This window comes from Rhincodon typus, chromosome 5, assembly GCF_021869965.1.
Source record: "Rhincodon typus isolate 14 chromosome 5, sRhiTyp1.1, whole genome shotgun sequence".
Taxonomy (NCBI): domain Eukaryota; kingdom Metazoa; phylum Chordata; class Chondrichthyes; order Orectolobiformes; family Rhincodontidae; genus Rhincodon; species Rhincodon typus.
In genome coordinates this window covers 55,609,199-55,629,129 of record NC_063336.1, presented here as the reverse complement: position 1 = coordinate 55,629,129, position 19,931 = coordinate 55,609,199, and the positions used below count along the sequence as shown (strand labels likewise).

The 19,931-nt window shown below is 40.9% G+C and overlaps 1 protein-coding gene across 2 annotated transcripts in view; it reads left to right on the top strand.

Annotated features, from left to right (window-relative positions):
• Positions 1-19,931, top strand: part of cep85l (centrosomal protein 85, like) — a 286,175-nt gene that overhangs the window by 126,223 nt on the left and 140,021 nt on the right. The window lies entirely within an intron of this gene.

The following is a 19,931-nucleotide window of genomic DNA, read 5'->3' as shown; positions in this document are numbered from 1 at the left end:
CAATCGGCATTAATTAACTTGCAGCAAGGTTTTCTGTTTCAACAGGGCAGCAATTCCATAGAGTCACAAAGTGTTATGGTTCAGAAGGAGGCCATTCGGCTCATTGTACCTGCTCCGACCCATCAAAGGAGCATTATTACCAGTGCCAATTGCCTGTTTTTTTTCCCTTGCGCGTTATTTTTATCCAAATAATCAACCAATGCACTTTTGATTGCCTCAACTGAACCCGCCTCCACCTCATTTCTAGTCAGTGCGTTCCATATACTAACTACTCGCTGAGTGAAAATGTTTTTCCTTACTTTACCCTGGCTTTTTTTTGCAGATCATATGAACCTATACCTTCTTGTTCTTGTATCTTCTATGATTGGGAACAGCTTCTCCCCCTATCTACTCTACCCATCCCTCTCATGATTGTGAAGACCTCCATCAGATCTCATTAGCCTTCTTCTCTCCAAGTAGAACAGTCCTGACTTCTTCAATCTATCTTTACAAGAGAGGTATCTTATTCCTGGAACATTTTTATAAGTCGCTTATGCACTCTCCCCAGTGCAGTCACATGCTTACTATAAGTGACATGCAGAACTGTACACAATACTCAAGCTGAGATCTAACAAGTGGCTTATTCAAATTCAAAATCACTCCTTGCTCTTGTACTTTGTGCCTCAATTAATAAAGCCATGAGTACAGTGTTTTACTGACTGTTCTCTCTACCTGTCGTGCCACCTTCAATGATCTGCTCCTACGCTCTCTTAGAATTGTACCCCCTGTTTTATATCGTCTTTCAATGTTCTTTCTACCAAAATGCATCACCTCACACTTTGCTGCTTAGAACCTCATTTGCCACCGATCTTCCCACTCTACCAACTTGTATCTCTGGAGTTCTGTATGTTCCCCTCACAGTTTACAATTCTTCCAGGTTTATCATTTGCAAACTTTGGAATTTTCTTTCAGGTTGGATGGAGCACATTAACATAATCAATCATACCGTTTAGGACTGGTATCGCATATAGGGTTAGCTATGCATGATGCTAATCTTTCTTCCTTGAAGGATATTAATTAATGTGCTTTTTGGAGGAACAGAAGGTTTATTTCTTTGGAGCGAACCTACAGCTAAACATTGATTTATTGAACTCAATTTCATAAATTATGGATGGTTAAGAATTTACAACCCAGTAGCAGTGTCATAATCACCAGCTTGTACTTAGAGTAACATGTTCATATATCGCATTGAAGCTGTCAGGGAACAGGGGGTGAATCCATATGCTGGCAATTTCTTTGGGAGTTTCCCACTTGTATGCACCAGTGTTACAAAACAATGTTTACACTGACCGTGTAGCACAGTTACAACAACAGGGTGGCAGAAATACTAAGGTGCTTCCCAAACGTCTTCCCACTGTGACTCCATTTTAATGCTTGAAAATTGGTGCAACCCCAGAGGGAGATTGGGGAACAGGAGAGGAGAAGAAAGAGTTGGTGAGTGGAGGGGGAGTTGTTCAACAGGTTGGGGAGTTGTTAAGTGGAGGTTAAGTTGCTGAGCTGATCAGGGGAATGCACAGTAGATTAGAAGACTCTGATGGGACCTTGGAGCCATGCATGGGCATGTAATGGAGACAATGCCTTGTCACGGACCCCAGGACTGTCCTACCATTTGATACAGCACATGTTCAAAATACATCAACAATTATCACCACATCAAAATAAACCTTCTTTTAGCCAATTAGAGGGAAGTGCTAACTGGCCAATTAGTGTACTGAAAGAACAGCTAATCAGCTCAGTGGAAAGTTGTTGCATTGATGAACCATTTTGGGGAAAATAAACTAATGTCCTGCACAACAGTCAGCGTTGCTGCCTTGGAGCTTGTGACCCCCAAATGGTTAGTCCGTAATAAAGGAGGCCTGCTGTGAGGGAAAGGTACTGGCAGTAGTTTCAGCCATGTCCAGAGGGTGATTGGAAAGAAGGGCCAAGTGCTTTTTCTTAAATAAAGAGCTAAATAGCAAGCTATGTCTGCCTGTCTTAAGCATGTCTTAGTGGTCATTGGAAAAGTAATGTTGGAAGAAGCCAAACAACATATTGCTAGGCACTCTCTTTTTTTACTCACTCGCATTCGCACCATTTATCACAAACAGCTTTCTAACTATGAGCGTGAGAGAGATAATATTTGCTTTCTAATAGAGATGGAACAAGGGGGAAAAAAATGATCAACATTTTTGTTAAAATGAAATTCCTTCCCAATTATGATAGACAAAGTAAGATTTGGTAAGTGATGTATAATCGTAGCTGCTTCGTTGTTAATAGTAAATTAGAAATGATGACCTACATTCAGACACTAAACTAATGCCATTTGAACAAGTCATTTTCAATGGGGCAATTTGTGTTTGCCTCCTTGCTTAGCAACCATGTTTCAGCTGAACTCAGCAGGGGCTCATTTATTAGAAGCTTCTTCTCTGGCCAGTGATGTTAATGGAATGTAAATCAGTGGAGCTGTCAGGCCATTCCATTTTGTTAAACTTAGTAAAGGAAATAGATCTGTCTCTGACATATAGTGAAATTTCTGATGTGTGACTGGAGGTTTCATCATCTCAGACCAAATTTAAATCATCAATTATAATCTGTAAAGCAGAAGGAGGGAATATTTTAGCCTGATAGATTACAATTAAAATGAAAAGGTCATTATCTATTATGTGAAAGGATTAGTCACATGAAGAAATAACTTATTGACTCACATATTCAGCCATAAATTTGTTGCAGGATTAGGTGTAGAATCTATATTATTTCTAGTTGATCTTTAAGGTTTAAGGCCTGTAAACAAATATGTAGTTAATACTAAAATAAAAACAAAGAACTAGCAGATTTGATAGCTTCTGTAGAGAGAAAAAGAGTTAATGTTTTGAGTACAGTAACCCTACCTCAGACATTTTGATAAAGGGTCACATGGATTTGAAATGTTAACTCTTTTTTTGAGCATTCTTACCACTTGACTATAAAAAAAAACTTGCGCCAAAGGGAAGGAGAGCAAAAGTTTGCTAGAATGGTACCAGAAAAGAGGAGTTTGAGTTACAAAGAAAGATCCACAAAACAGCTTAGGTATTTTTTGTCCAGAAGGTTGAGGGGTATCAAATAAATCTCTAAAATTATAGAAGGTGTTCATGTGTAAATAAATTTCTACTACTGGCCAATTATTATAGACTCAGGATTATTACTAGGAGAATGAAACAAGAAGGTAAGGAAAAAGTTGTCACATGGTATAATTGAGCATGGATAGTAAGAACTGCCGGTGCTGGAGCCAGAGATAACACAGTGTGGAGCTGGAGGAACACAGCAGGCCAGGCAGCATCAGAGGAGCAAAAAGAAGGGTCCCGACCCGAAATGTCAACTTTCCTGCTCCTCTGATGCTGCCTGGCCTGCTGTGTAACAAGTATTTACAAAGGATCAATATAAAAGGATATTGAGAAGGAGCATTGCAATGAAATAAGGAAGATAGCTTCAGCCTCCTGTACTGTACTGGCCAATTAGCCTCCTGTACTGTACTGTGTATGATTGCCTGATTATTTGAGGCATGCCTCATCTTCCTGAGCCATGCATCAGGTTCCAATAATTTACAAATGGATTTGAACTATCTCACCATTCCTTCACTGTTGTTGAGTGAAAATCTTGGAACTTCCACCGTAACAGCATTCTGGGTGTAAATACATCAGGTGGACTGCAGCAGATCAAGAAGACTGCCATCTTCTTGAGAGCAGTTGGGGATGGGGAATGTCATATTGGACATCTAGCTGTTTGTGTGCCATCAATCTTCATTTCTGTGCTGAATCTAAGAGACTGCCTTACTATCAATGGTAGTCGAAAGACCACTGGTGAGTCTTAACAAGAAACAACATGTAGCTTATTACATGATAGTGATTGGTACAAGTTACATTGACTATTTAGGCATAATTAGGTTAGCAGGGGATAATGGTGTCCCAGTAAGATCTTATTCAAGATGGACAGATTCCCCATGCAAGACTGTAACATCATCAGACTCAATGCAACTGCAACTTCAACTTTAACTCTTTCAGACCCATTACCTTGTACAACAGAGAACAAATACTGGTGTAGCCAACAATGTTCACGCCCCATTAACAAATAAACCACGTCATACTGCCAATGCAGTCTTTCAAATGTGACCTAGAAAGGTGATGGATTTGGCATGTTGTGGTCATAAATTACAAATCTAGTCGGATTAAACAGGTAGATTTTAAGAATTGATGCAGAATTCCCAAGTTCTTTCCAATCAGAACTCTATTTCAGCACTGAATGTTGTTGTGACCTGTCAAGTGCACTCTAAAAATTGCACAGGGAGGCTGTGTAATGGGAGCACATGTTTAGAAAGAGTGACATGCAGATTTCATTGTTTCCTAAAAGCATGTGAGGCCTATCATTTTTACTTTTGCAGGAGCCAGGCCTCAAGGTACCATTTAGTCCACAGTTTTAAAGTATGTGTGAATTTAAATCTGTCTCATAGCTGTTCACTTGGTCAGAGCTCCGCATGACAGCCATTTACGGCCTCAGATTTTGTCATCCCGAAATATTGACTTCAGATCCCATTTTGAATTTTGATCCCACTTTTGGAAGCCCCAAATTTGGGACTAACTGAAAACAGTTTAATTTTTTTCTGAGAAATGATATTTTATTTCTTAAGTTAAAGCCATGCAGGGTGTCAGAAAACATGTCACATGTTTTAGTGAAGTGGAGTTCAGCGCAAAGTTTTCACATCTGAATCATTCAGGACTTGCAACTTTTAAATAATGTACAGCCTTATAATCCTTGGATGATTGATATTCACTTTACCTTTTTGTAATGGGGAAAGGACAAAGTGGAGGTGTTTGGCTTCAGCAATGTATTTGGGTCACACAGTGGCTCAATGGCTAGCGCTACTGCCTCACAATGCCAGGGAGCTGCGTGACTTCTCAGTGGAGTTTGCATATTCTCCCTCTGTCTGTATGGGTTTCTTCCCACAATCCAAAGATGTGCAGTTTACGCGGATTGGCCGTGCTAAATTTTCCAGGCAAGTGCAGGGTAGTTTGGTTAGCCATGGGAAATGCAGTCTGATTGGGTGAGATGCTCTTCAGAGGATTGGTGTGGATTTGATGGGCTGAATGTCCTGTTTCCACACTGTAAGGATTTTATGTTTCTACTTCACCGTATCAAGCTCCTATCATGACTTGAGTTTGTGGGACCACTGATCCCTCCAGACTCCACCTCTAATCCCCACTCCAGAACATTTTGATTTCTGACACTTAGGCTTCAGTTTTTAAAGTTGACCTTTGAGAAATATGTACATAAATATTTTGAAGCCCTAAACACTTTCACTGGATAATATATCCAACTAAGCAGAACAAAAAAAACTATGATGGCTAATTACACATGAAATTGTAATCTATTATTAGCATTTTTCCTGACACCAATCCTTGAACCAACACCAGAGAAAGCAGAGTAATTATAGTAATTTTTTTGTTGCAATACTACAACCACTGAAGTTAAAGTTATTTGCTGTGTATGAGATACTTGGTGATCTTTTTTGAGAGCTGTGATAAGTTTCGTTATAAATCCAAGTCTTGTCTTTTAGATACATAATAGAATAAAAATTGGTTTGCATTAAGGCTGCCATCCTGGCCTGAACATAGGTGTAAAGCATTGAACAGTGTGTTGGTCTTTGTATAATCTGCACTGGTGCCGGTTCCGCTGAAAAGTTTATGTTTCTCCTATGTCAGTTTCTGATTCAATGCCCGAGAATTTGTTACTGGGGCCTACACTCGTTGAAATGAATCATGATAAGTATAGCAATTGTTGGGTCAGGATTCCTCAATGCATAACAAAATGTATGTTTCCAAATGATTGTTTTTAAAAAAAATCACCTGCCTATGAATCTTGGAGATGCAGGATGTTATATGAACAATTGTCACCATTAACCACCATGTTGTATGAAATTGTCTACACTATTGCTCACTATACAGTAGGTTTGCTGTCACAATCTTCTTTTAAGGTAGGAATCTGCAAGGCCCATTTAAGTCTGGTGTGGTGATGGAAAGCACTTGCTAGTCTACCAAGAAAAGGCTCTTGTCTTGTATAAAACATCATTTATGCTATGATAAAAGACTATGAGGAGGACCAGGACACTACAACTTCCTCCCTTGAAACCCTAAGATGTTCTGCCATCAGATCTGTGTGATTATCGTCACATTGTGTGTAGGAAGGCATTATTCTTAAACCTTTCAGACCCTAACACCCTTATACAACACAGGAATGCTGATCCAACTGCAAGGATGTTACTATCATTTTTTCTTCTGACACCACTCCTGTCCCCCACTCTCTGCCTTACCCCTACGCCCACTCCAATCTCTCTACCCTCCAATTAGCCTGCCACGACTCTTCCCTCCTTGGACTTACCAGAGGGCTATAACCTGTGAGGTAGATGGTGTCATATTGATGTCTTCCCTTAAGCAAGTTGCTCTGGGGTGTTACCTGTAAGTGCAGCTCATTCTCAACAAGCCCCAGGACCTATTTGCATCAAAACGTAGGCCTCTTTGTTAGGATAAGAACTTCCCATGCAGTGTTCGAATTTAGACCAAGTGTGTACTCAGACATTTATTTATAACATGCGTCCACTACATTATTGAAAGTTAATTTCCATTATTGGATAATAAAATGGCTAGAATGCATTTTACCACTTTTGAAATCTGAGTTTAAATAGATGGTCAGCTCAATGGAAGGGAATCTGCCACATAGTGTTTACTGATGTAGGTTCAAGAAGTCACAACCCAGGTTTCTGTTAGTAATAGACAATAGCACAGAATTGCTCATATTTTAGCTCAGAGATTTTGAATCTGAGTGAGAACATAAGGACATGAGATTCCACTTTTACAGTAGGAGTCTAAGGCCAAATAATACTGTTGAATGGAGTAGAGGGAGCTTTTTTTGGCATTTGCCTGCACTACAGTTGGCCCATTTCTTTGGTGCCATTGGATGGCAAAAGTAGAAAGGTGTTCTATTCCCATCCATAGACTTCCTTTGTCTTAGCAAACACAAGATAAATGTCAGAAATTGTAAAGAGAAACGTAGAAACTGGGCCTTTTGTTTACCGTACAATGGAGCATTTCAACAGAGAAAGCCTCCGTCTTTTTAAAATCTCAGTACTGCTTGGGTTTATTCTATTTGACATTTTTTGCTCACAAAGTCATGGGGTTTGAGCAGATGTTAATTGAAGGGAGTCTTTCAGTTTGGAATTAGCAAGTCCGAGCGAATGTGGATCTTGTCGTGCTGGCCTCGAATGAATGTTTCATTCTTCGTTCTTATGGAAATTAATTTGTTTTTGTCCATCAATACAATATTACAAAGAAATGAAATTGGAAATCATATTAGAAACTCCCAGAATATAATGAATCATAGATCCTGTGAAATGGAACACCCTGGTGCAAGTGTCAGCATCTGATTTTTAGCACTGATTCATGTGGAGTTTTCAAAGTAGGGAAGTTTATTTCTGAAGGAATGTGTGCCACAAAGGCTGCACATCGGGTCCTCAGCAGTCCCATCAGACCGAACAATTTGGCAGCTGCGGTCGTCTTTTCTGGAATGATATACAACCAACCAGCCCCCACTGTATCACTTTTCAAGCAGTTGAAAGTCTAAATCATTAGCATGGATTCTCATGAGAGTTTCAGCAGGTTGATGTTGCCTCTTTCTGCTAGATTTGTCTCTAATCTGCATCTGGGCTGAGGACAAACAACCTCCTTGCATTGAGTGACCCCAATAATGTTCTCTCCATAGTACGTGACCTTGTGAAGAATAGGCAGAGCTTCTGCCAGTTACAGAGTTTGTCGGGACTTCTAGATAAGTCTAGATAAATTCCAGATAAATTCCCTCCCTAACGGCATTCTGGATCTACCTACAGCACCTGGACTGCAGCGGTTTAAGAAGGCAGCTCACCACGACCTTCTCAAGGGCAGCTAAAAATGGGCAATAAAAGCTGGCCCAGCTAACAACTCCCACATCCCACGAGTTGATTTTTTAAAAAAGGCCGAGAAATGGAATAACTGAGTCCCAGGCTGTATTTTCAGTTATAATAGGACTGCTATTTGAAAAGATCACAAATTTTCTATTTGGTCCTAATTCCTATCTCTTCATATATGTTGTGTTTAATTTTCATATTAACAATGATTACTAATCAGTGGATTCCTGTGCAGGCTACGTTAGTAAAAGGAATGCAGTGGTGGAATATCTGTCATTATTTGGTAACTAGAGATGTGGTCTTGGTAGTGTTGTCTGCACCCTGTGAACAAGTGACAAAAAATATAATCTAATGATTGTCATTTGTTACTGTTACTTTTAATATCATCCAAAATTGAGTTTATCTGGACCGTTGTTTTGAAGACTTTGAACGGATTTTAAACTTTGAAGCAATATTTGAATTTTGCTAGCTTTTCCCTTAGAGCAGTTTAGGTATTAGAATTGATTAATTGCTAAGACAAATCTTATCTGTTATTATTATGACACAATAGTGAGTACTGCCATTTATTGTTCTTGATGCTGTATAAATTTAGAGCTGCCAACAACACTTTAAATTTGGCCTTTCACTATATAGTGATTCTTATATTCCATGACATGGCCCCTGTAATCTGTTCTTGATTCTGAAGCAAAAGGAGAAAATTTAACTGGTGGGACACACAACACTTGTGTTGCCAGTGTGAGCCCTCAGAAGTGTTAATGTCGAAACCTCACCTCTATGCCACCAGACAGCTTCCCAAATAAAATGGAGGAAGAAAGTAGCGGGCAAAGGCTGGAGCAACTTCCCCCTCTCAGACTAGAGTTCAAACTCCAGTCAGGGGCTTGCTAACATCATGAGATTCAAATCTGCTTGCTTAATGATGGACCTCACTGGCTGCAAGGCTGTTTGCTAAGAAGAGCAGATTAAAGTTAGTTTTGGTGCAAAATGGGCAGGATATCAGATGTTAAAGCTCCCAGTTAACTTTACCCATTTATCCATTGCTTGGAGAGGTGATGGCATAATGGTAGTGTCATTGGATTAGTAATCCAAAAACCCAAACTAATGGTCTGGGGATATGGATTTAAATTTCGTCAGGCTAAATATGAAATGTGACTTCAATTAAAAAAAATTCTGGTATAAAAAGCTATTCTAGTGGTGACCATGAAAGCACTGTCAATTGTTGTAAAAATCCATCTGATTTACTGATGTCCTTTCAGGAAAGAAATCTGCCATCCTTACCTGGTCTGGCGTATACATGACTCCAGACCCACAGCAATGTTCATCACTCTTAATTAAAGTCATAGAGATGTACAGTACAGAAACAAACCCTTTCATCCAACTCATCCATGTCGATCAGATAGCCTCGACTAATCTAGTCCCATTTGCCAGCATTTGGCGCATATCCCTCTTAATCTTTCCAATTCGTGTACCTATCTGGATGCCTTTTAAATGTTGTAATTGTATCAGCCTTCCCCACTTCCTCTGGCAGCTCATTCCATACACGCACCATCCTCTACATGAAAAATGTTTCCCCTTAAGTCCCTTTTATGCCTTTCCCATCTCGCCTTAAACCTATGCAGTCTAGCTTTGGACTCCTCTATCCTGCGGAAAACAAAACTTTGACTATTCACTCTATCCATGCCCCTCATAATTTTAGAAACCTCTATAAGGTCATCCCTCAATCTCTGATGTCCCAGGAAAAGTAGCCCCAGCCTGTTCTTCCCTGTAGCTTCTCCCTACAGCTCAAACCCGCCAACCCTGGCAACATCCTTGTGAATCTTTTCTGAACCATTTCAAATCTAAGAACATTTTTGTCAGCAGGGAGATTAAAATTGAACACAGTATTACAAAAGTGGCCAAATCAATGTCCTGCACAGCCGCAACATGATATCCCAACTTGTATACTCAATGCACTGACCAATAAAGGCAAGTGTACCAAGCACCTTCTTCACTACTCTGTCTATGTGTGACTCCACCTTCGAGAAGCTACAACCCTGCACCCCAAGGTCTCTTTGTTCAGCAAATCTCCCCAGGACCCTACCATTAAGTGTGTAAGTCCTGCCTTGACGTGCCTTACCAAAATGCAACACTTCACATCTATGTAGATTAAACTCCATCTGCCACTCTTTGGCCCATCTGATCATTGACCCATTGTACTCTGAGATAACCTTCTTCGCTATCCACTACACCTCCCATTTTGGTGTCATCTGCAAACTTACTAACTATTCCTCCTATGTTCGCCTCGAAATCATTTATATAAATGACAAAAAGCAGTGGACCCAGCACCAATCCTTTTGGCACTCTAGTCCGAAAAACAACCCTCCACCATCACCTTCTGTCTCCTATCTTCAAGTCAATTTTGTATTCAAATTCCTAGCTTTCCCTGGATTCCATGTGATCTAACCTTGCTAACTAGCCTACCATATGGAATCTTGCTGAAGTCCATATAGACAACATCCATTGCTCTGCCTTCATCAATCTTCCTTATCACTTCTTCAGAAAAATCCAATGAAGTTAGTGAGATTAGGACAATAAGTACTAGCCTAGCCTGTGACAATCTCATTCCATGAATGAATTAAATGAAAGTGGATAAAACTATTCTAGCAACTTCACGGAATAGTTTTACAAATAATTGCCAGAGACCTTGAGTTTTAATTTTGTTTTCAGATGGATGAGTTAAGATGTGTGAAATGTTATTACACATCTTCATTTGTCTAACGATCTCGAATTTAGGATCTGGTTACATGCAGTAATCCCTAGACTATAGCTTTTCCTATCTTGGTGTGCCAAACCTCCACAAGTGGCCTTCCTCATCCGAATTTATCTTGCAATTTCATTAGAAAGAATATTAAACCTAGTTTAATGGCCCACTAATAATGCTCTTTTGTTGTTTGTGATACAAATGGTGTTGATAGTACATGTAGGATACAAGTATAGCTCGACAGTAGCTATTTTATCAATGTTGCTTTGGCATATACACAGCGTTTATTTAAAAAAGTAAAAGAGCGTATAGAGGAATTTACAAAAATCAAACAATTAATGTTTTGAGGAGTTGATTTCTGCTGAGGAGGGAATCAGTCAACTGGACTTAAATAATCATTATACATTGCATATTGATTTAATTTATTGTCATGCATGTATTACAAATACAGTGAAAAGTATTGTTTAGTATCACAACTCTCCAGTCCCTTCTTAAAAGCCGTAAAATAAACCAAAATAGAAAATATAAAGCCAGGAAAATAAAACAATAAAATTCATCTTATAGTCTTATCTCAATAAAGTTAGGTGGTCTTTGGATCAGCTCTCGCTTCTATGTCAGCTATGGGCCTGGATCCAGGCACCTCCACACTGATGCCACACGTCCATGCTGCTAACTGACGACATTGCTGCAACCACACTTCACTGTGCACTGCTGCTGGAAGAAAGAGTAACCACTATTCAACGCCATCTTGCCCTCACCAAGGCTGCCACCCCATGAGCTCATGCTGGGCCAACCTCACTGATACAGTTGTAGCCAGTGCTGATGAGGGATCAAAGTCGCCACTGTCACCGCTTCTGGTCTCGGGCCTAGCCACGGACCTGGGGCCTTGGCTCAGCCTGCGAGTACAGGTTGGGGAATTAAGCCTGGGACCTGCTCCTCTCTCACCGGGAAACCTCAAGGTGAGGTGGAGCTGCATCCGTCCCGTCCTGGCGTTGATGCTGCTGCCACCGGATGCCTCCTCCTTCAATCTTTACTTGGTCTCACCGCTCCCTCGGCCCGCGCCATCATTTTTGTTCATCATTCCGCTCAGGGTTGCTGCTGATGCCACTGCAATCGAAGTGAAAAAGTAAGAGGAAAGACATTAAAGAAAAGAAAGCAAAAGTAAAGAGAAATAAAAAGAAAAGAAAAGCAGACAGACGTGGACAAGCCTGAACTCAGTAGACCAAACACTGCCATTCTGCCATATTGGGCACTTTGCATAACCTTCAGTCCATCGTTTGGCGCATTTTATGTTCTGTAATGATGATATAAAGTATGGACTATTAATTTTTAAATTGCATCAACCAATCTTAAAAACAATGGACTTTGGTTTGAGAGAGAACAGTGAAAGTGAGCTGACGCATTTTAAAACGCCTGCCAAAGTTACCTGACCTGAAAGCAGCCAAGCACAACAGAAATTTACGGAGGAATGGCTGAATGACATGGTTGAAAATGTCTACCACACAATAAAATGGCTATCCTAGGGTAATTACCCAAATATTAAAATTCATTGTCTGGAATACACAGCACATGAAGCCTTCAACTATCTCTCGAGGATGAGATTTCTGAACTATAATTATTGCATGAACAAAAACCCAAAATCGATGCAAAGGGAAGGACTGAATCGTCCAATCTATGTCAATGAATAACTGGAATGCTGACTATGGGCCAATGAAATGTTTTCTTAAAACTGATTGTATTTAATATGTGCCAACAGCCAGTGTTCACACATTGGAACTCCCCTGCTGTGAAAGGCCATGATTATAAGCTTGTGTTTTTGCTATCTGGTTTGCATCTTCATCCAGAAATATTATGTTGATTATTCAAATTTCATGCAAAACCTTCCAGTGCCCAGCCAACTCAGTTCCCTCCACATGGCAGTGAGAAGTGACAACGTTCATAGAACACAGAGAATACTATTGACTATGACATACCTGGCCAGAGTGCTAAAGATTTGCAGACCAGTAGTAGCTAGTCTACAAGTAATCTGAAACAGTGTTATACCTTTGGCATCAACCTGACATTGCAGATGATTGTCGAGTTATATGTGGCATACAAGACACAAGATAAAGTAATTTAAACTACAACTATAGTTTGAATTGCAGTAGAAGTACTTAGTCCAGATCATCTCACTACCTCAGTCAAGCTGTAAACACAGCAAGTGAATGCCGAAGAAGAGGCAAAAGTATTTCCCTTCATATCAAGGCAGTTTTCAATCCTGGATATCATCAAGGAACCTGATCAACGCTGAGGCCAGTGATCAAAAGAAAACTCTGCAGTGGCTGGAATCATTACAGACACAATGGACTGGATTTAATCTGACCAGTTATAGGCAGAAAAATGGCAGCTGGATTCACTTCATCGTAACAGAGGGCCCATATCAGTCCTCTGGCTGTGGTAAAGCCGTCCTTAGTTCAGTTGCAGGACAGAAAGGGGAGACTTGGTATTCCTGGGTGCTGCTGAGCATTGATAATTAGGGTCATTAATCAGCTAGTTAATGACATTACTCCTGAGCCCACTGCTACTCAGTAATAGCTCAGGGTTTTCCTTCACCTCCTGAAGACTGCCCAAGTGATCCTGTTGGGTTTTCCAAAAGCCCCACAGGGAGTTGTGCCGTGGAGGTGGTCTTTCATAGTCAGGCACATGAGTAACTTCTAACTGCGCTCTGAAATTGCTGATCAAACTTGAAACAGTCCACAACAAAGCAGTTCAACATTATCAGTGACTAGATAGGTAGAGATTGAATGTAAATGCAATTTACCAACTATTCAGACATCTCAAGAATTAATTTGGAAATCTGAATCAGGTGAAGCCCCAGCCATCTCCCTCGATCACCACTGAATATCCCGCCATCAACATAATGGGAGTACCCTTGACTGGAAGCCGAACATACCAACTCACTTCCCGATCTTGTTAAAACCTTTCTTCCCTCTTCCTGCAAGGTCTGTTATCAAAGTGTGGCAGAATACTTATTTGGAAGTGTGCATCTGTGACCCATTCTCAGGCAACTGGATATCATCCACAGCAAAGCATCTTGCTGAATCTGTTCTTATACCGTTGGCCTCAGTACCCAGCTTTACTGCCATGTGCACTGTAGTTGTGGTCTGTGCAGAGTTGATGGGACCTCAAAAAAAAAGGCAAAAGCAGCTGTATCATCAAAACAGCGTCACTTCCAATTCATACACCATCTTATGGACCTATATTGCCATTCTTTCATTATCATAGTTCAATATCCTGCAATGGGAGCACCACAAGGTTGTAATATTTGAAAGAGAAAGCCCACCGTTTCCTGGTCTGAATAATTTAAAAAGGGCAAGAGTTATATCCTGGCTAGTGTCATCAATATCATAATGAGAAATAAGAAGGAAGAATCACTGCTATTCCCAATCTACTAACAGCTTTCTGAATGACCTTGCCTTATTGTCATTGGGTTTCACAGTTGCCTTGTGGCAAATCTAATGTGATAATGCGTGATAAACAGAGGGTGTTGACTTTTTTTAATTGGTGCACTTATGTTTCAGGGCAAAGATTGCAATTTTTTTTCTCTTAGAACTAATATTGAAATTGATTGTATTAAAGGCAAAGTCTGCAGGTATGACGTTGAAACAGTGAAGTGCACTGTGTGGTGAATGAAGTAATGTGTTTGACCCTATGAGAAATGTGGCAAGTGTTAAGGCCAATACATCTCTGCAACAAGAAATTTTGCCTATCTATTAAAATACATAATGTACGTTTGTACATGTATACTGTATCTAGTCCGAAGCCAATGAGGCACACTTTTACACTGTAGCAATAAATCACAAATGAACAAGTAACACTTCAGTGCAATTGAGACCGTTCATTAAGTCTGCCAGTTTCTGTGTGTCTTTTAATTTCATCATTTGGGACCCATTATGACATTTAGCCAATTGACTAATGTCATAATAGCAAATTAGTTGCTGTATTTTCCTACATTATAGCATTAATTGTGCTTCAAAGGCAGCTAATTGGCTGTAAAAAGCTTTGGGATATCCCAAGGAAGTGCAACATCCGACATAAATGCAAGTTTTTTCCCTTTTAATTGTTTACAATATTCAAATGATGTGATGAGTGCAATGTGAAAGATGGAATGGGAGGTAGGACCATGACCAGAGTTCTAAATTTTATTTTGCTACTCATGAAAACTCACCCAAGCTCTTAGTAACCAGAATAATTAATGCCATGTGTCACAAATGAAAGAAAAATACAGAGAAATTAGGTTTTGGAGCTTAATTCCCCCAGATGGTGCACTGTGCAATGCGCATTAACTAACCTTGTGTCTCATTTTCCTTGGGTTGATAGCCTATTTATTTTAAACAAATTAACTAATATCTGAAAATTGCACAAAGCCAACCTTAATGTGGAAATGTTGAACTGAAATTAAAAGGCCTGGCAACTACTTTACATTATCGAGGTAGTCTGGACTTTACGTGAAACATGACACTCTAGCTTGAAGCTTGCCATATTTTGGCAAAGGGTCACTTTTAATGAATTTCATGGAGGGCTGTCTCCCCAAGACTTAGTGACTTTTCTTGTTCTTTCATTCCAAACCCACCTCATTAACTATCTACCATGCCCCTATGGAGCTCCTGTCATCCGATGCTAGCCTGACTCTCCCACTTGGCATAGTCCAAAGTGCTTGCACTGCTGGGACATCCCAGCATCCCTGGCACCAGTGCCACCTTTAAAAGTCTTGTGCAGCTGGCAAGTACAGTCAGCCCGGAGCTTCAATTACAGTTTGCCATCCTCTTTCCCCAGGACTGGCAATGGAGAACACAGCACTAGGCCCTGCCAGCCTGGTTCGTTGTTGCCACTTGGGTTAATGTGGTTTCAGCCATCTGGAGGACTGTCTGGCACAGTGTAGGAAGAAGGTCAATGACCTCACCTACTCTGCCGCAGTTAAGTCCCACCATCTTCACCCTGCTACCTCAATAAATCATTCCATCTCTACTCCTGCACCCACCTTCCACTTAGACCATGCTCCACTATTCTCAATCTTGTGCGCTATGCCTACCATTGCTTAGGATAATAGGTCGGCACAACATCATGGGCCGAAGGGTCTGTACTGTGCTGTATTGTGCTATATTCTATGTTCTATGTTCACCCCAGCGCCCCCAGAATAGTAACCATGTGTGGCCTCAGCATGATTATCACCATCAACTATACCTGTGCTGCCATCCCTCTGCCACTGCTTCACCGCCATTGATACCGGATCCAACTAATGTTGAAGTCTCCAGTCCTCAGGCACCACCTTTCACCGCTGGGCCTGCCTCGCCAACGTCACCAACGTAGCAGCTGCTGATTCAGATGCCAGGCCCTGTTCTTGCCCTGGGAAAAGTCTAAGGTCTCACTCAAGATCCATGCCAGCCCCATGCCATCTCCTCCACACTGGGCCTGCTCGAGGGCTGTGCAGAGTGCAGGCATGTCCTGTGAGTGAATTGCAAATGTGCCATGAGGATGCAGAGAAGTTGTTGACTGTCAGATGCCAACATCTGTGCATATGAAGTGCATGAGGATGATGTCTGTGGAGTGTACCCTGAGATGTTGGCACCAGGTGTCCAAGATAGAGATCCAGAGGAGAAAACGGTGAGTGGGAATCATCAGGTATCTGCTCTGACTTTCACATAAGGAATTCTTGGCATGCAGTTTCTATCTGGTGGGTGGTGGAGTGGGAAGCTGACTATATATGAAGCAAGATTAGGTAATATGGAAGATGATAATGAGTGATGGGAGGTCCGTGAATGGGTATTATTGCTCATTACCAAGAATCTTGTTCACAATTCAGTTGGAAGATGTGACTTGTTGCTCAAGACTTCAAGAAAGGTCATACTAGACTTCTGCCACATTCTCCAACCATAGCCCATGTTGTTCAAGGCCTGGAAGAGCTCACCGTTGAATTGATGGCCTGTTTTACATTTCTTCGACTGACGTTTACAGAAATAAACGATGCACCTCATAAATTAAATATCATATCCACAAAACAATACAGTCAAAAACTGTACCTTATTTGTTACATATCATTTTGTTACATTGCAAGACAGAATAAAATTAATCAAATGATATTTGTTTCTTGGAAATAATTTGTATACCAGAAGTTGTTGTTTATATATCGAGAGGACTGGAATATAAAGATGCAGATGTTATGCTGCAGTTATACAAAATCCTGTTAGACCCCACCTGGAGTACTGTGAGCAGATCTGGGCACTACGCCTCAGGGCGGGTATAATGGTCTTGGAGGGAGTACAACAAAAGTTTATAAGAATAGTACCTGGACTTCAGGGGCCAAGTTATGAGGTGAGATTTTACAGGCCAGTTTTCACTATAATTTAAATGATTGAAGGTGATCTTATCAAAGTCTTCAAGATATTAACGGGAAAAGACAGGTTAGATAAAGATAAACTAGTTACATTGGTTGGAGATTCTAGAACGAGGGGACATACTCTGAGAATTAGGGCTGGACCGTTCAGGAGAGATGTTAGGAAGCACTTCCACACAGAAAAGGTGGCAGACTTTTGGAACTCCCTTCTGCAAATGGTGGTTAATGCCAGATCAGTTCACAGAATCAGAGACTTCCCACAGTGCAGATAGAGGCGATTTGGACCATCACTTCTGCACCGACCCACAGAAGAGCATCCACCCTAACCATGTAACCTCGTATTTACCATGGTTTTAGTTATAGTTGTTAATTTTAAATGTGAGTTGGATCTTTTTTGTTAAACAAAGATATTAAGGGATATGGGCCAAAGACCACATGGAGTTAGGCCACAGATCAACCATGATCTCATCGAATGGCAGAATAGACTCGAAGGGCCGAATGGCCTACTCCTGTTCCTGTATTCTTATATATTCATGCAACTGGGAAAACATTGATCATGCTAAAGCATTTTAAGAGTTTAATTTACACATATCAAAATACTGAAAAATAAGTTCTCTGAAATTCTCAAGATTACTGAAAGATTCAAGGAAACAGACTGGAACTGCAGCCAGCTTTTATGATGATGGTTTTGTCGCTGAACAAAGTAACAGTTCCCAGGTTAAACACCAGAGGGCATTCTTTGCCAGCAATGCTACAGCTGTAATGTTGCCTATTACTGCAATTTATAAATATTGTACTGTGAGTGAAATGTCTATCGAAGTACTAATTTTTCTCAAAAATCATAGAAATACATTTTAATAGCTGTAAGTACGTTGTTAAATATTTCCTTCCTCTCCAGCCTTTTAATCTTTAAATCTCTCACTCCCTCCTTACATTCTATGCTATTCCCAATTTGCACAGATTGGAAATCAATGTTGTTGGTTGGATTTCCTTCGGATTCTTTATTCTGTGCCTTACAGACTCAACGGATGCCATGGTTTAATTCCTTCCTTTGTCAAGCATCCCAGGGAATCAAATCTCATGGGGATATGTGGGAAACTGGAGGAGAGGTGAAAGATAAACCATGATTTTGCTGAGCAGACTCAAAGAGTCATTGGTTAAGCTGAGCCTATCTCTTCAGATTTTCAACAGAGTAGGAACTTGCTGAATGGATTATATAACAGGAACAGATCATTCATTTGTTCTATTCTGCCTATAGTATTCATAGGCAGTTGCATAGGCACACCAAGGCTACTTGTAAGCTGTTTGGGCACTTGTTCTATCATTCAATGAAATCATGGGCTGCATTTTAGAGGTGGGTAGACTGTTCACCTCTGCCAGCTTCAGCAGTCCTGAGAATACCAGACCTCACTAGAGCACATTGCCGGGACTTTAGGAAGAAACATTAGAATGGTCAGGCGCATTCAGAAAGGTAAGTCTCAGGGTTTTAGAGTGGGGATGATTGTGAGAATCCAGGGTGAGAGATTGGTGGGGGGGGGACAGTTTGTTTTGGAGGTCCATTTTAACACCCCCTCCCACTCCCTGGGTGACATGTCCATCCTGGGCCACAGTGACACCACCCGCAAACTGGTGGAGCAACATCTCATATTCCGCCTCGGGAACCTACGGCTCGATGGCCGAAACATGGAATTCACTGGTTTTAAAATCTCCCCACCCCCAGCCACATCTCATGTCCAACCCTCCCTCTCATTCCCGCCTCCATGACCTGACATAACCTGTCCATCTTCTCTCACATCTATCTGCCCCTCCCACCTCACTGACCAATCCCCACCAGTCCCTACCTGCATTCACCTATCACCATCCAACCTACCTTCTCCCTTCCCATTTCTGAAGAAGGGTCCCGACACGAAACGTCAGCTTTCCTGCTCCTCTGATGCTGCCAGGCCTGCTGCGTTCATCCAGCTCCATACTGTGTTGTTCCCAATTTCCATCTTGTTGTCTGCTCGGCCATAAAGTAATGGATTTCCCACTGTCCTCCTTGTAGATAGGTTATAGGCTTTCTAAACCTACCCCACCTTTAATTATTCACATTTGAATAATTAAACATGGTGGGTTGGTGGGCAGTGGGTTTAAGGGGTGTCAGCTAAAAGGTGTGAGGGAAGGCCACCATATTTATATACTCTCACTGTTGCAAACACGTCCAGTGGGGTCAAGTAGGACACAACTCCGTGGCTGAGCTGTGACAGAACATCATATATTTGCTTCTGACCCCCACTCCCACCAGCCCCATATCTTGTATTAACTATTCCTTGTTAGTTTATCAATCTGAAATACATCGATCTCAGGTTTAAATTTATCTGTCTATCACCTATCATTTGGGGAAGGGTTTCAGATGTATCCTACCCTTATCCTAGAGATGTGTTTCCTATCATCACTCCTGAAAGACCAGGCTCTAATTCTCAGGCTGTGTTCCCTCATCCTAGATTCTTTAACCAGCAGAATCCCTGAAAGAATTCCCTTCAATATCACGAAAACTTTGTCCAAATCAACCCTAAACTTTCTGAATTCTAGGATTTGCAACCTCATTTTTAAAAAAAATTCTCCTTGCAATTTAACTCATTGGAGTAATTCAATGTAATTTTAGCAAATCTTCTTTCCATTGCCTCAAATGTTAAAATATCCTTTATAGAGTGTAATGCCCAGAATTGACAGAATATTCTGGGTATGAGTGACAGCGCCCTCTGTGGAGAAGTTTAGAATCACACTGGGAGCAGCTTCTATGCTTCTGCGTCAGCTTTGTGTCAAATGTGGCATCCACAAGTTGTCAGTTTCAGAGC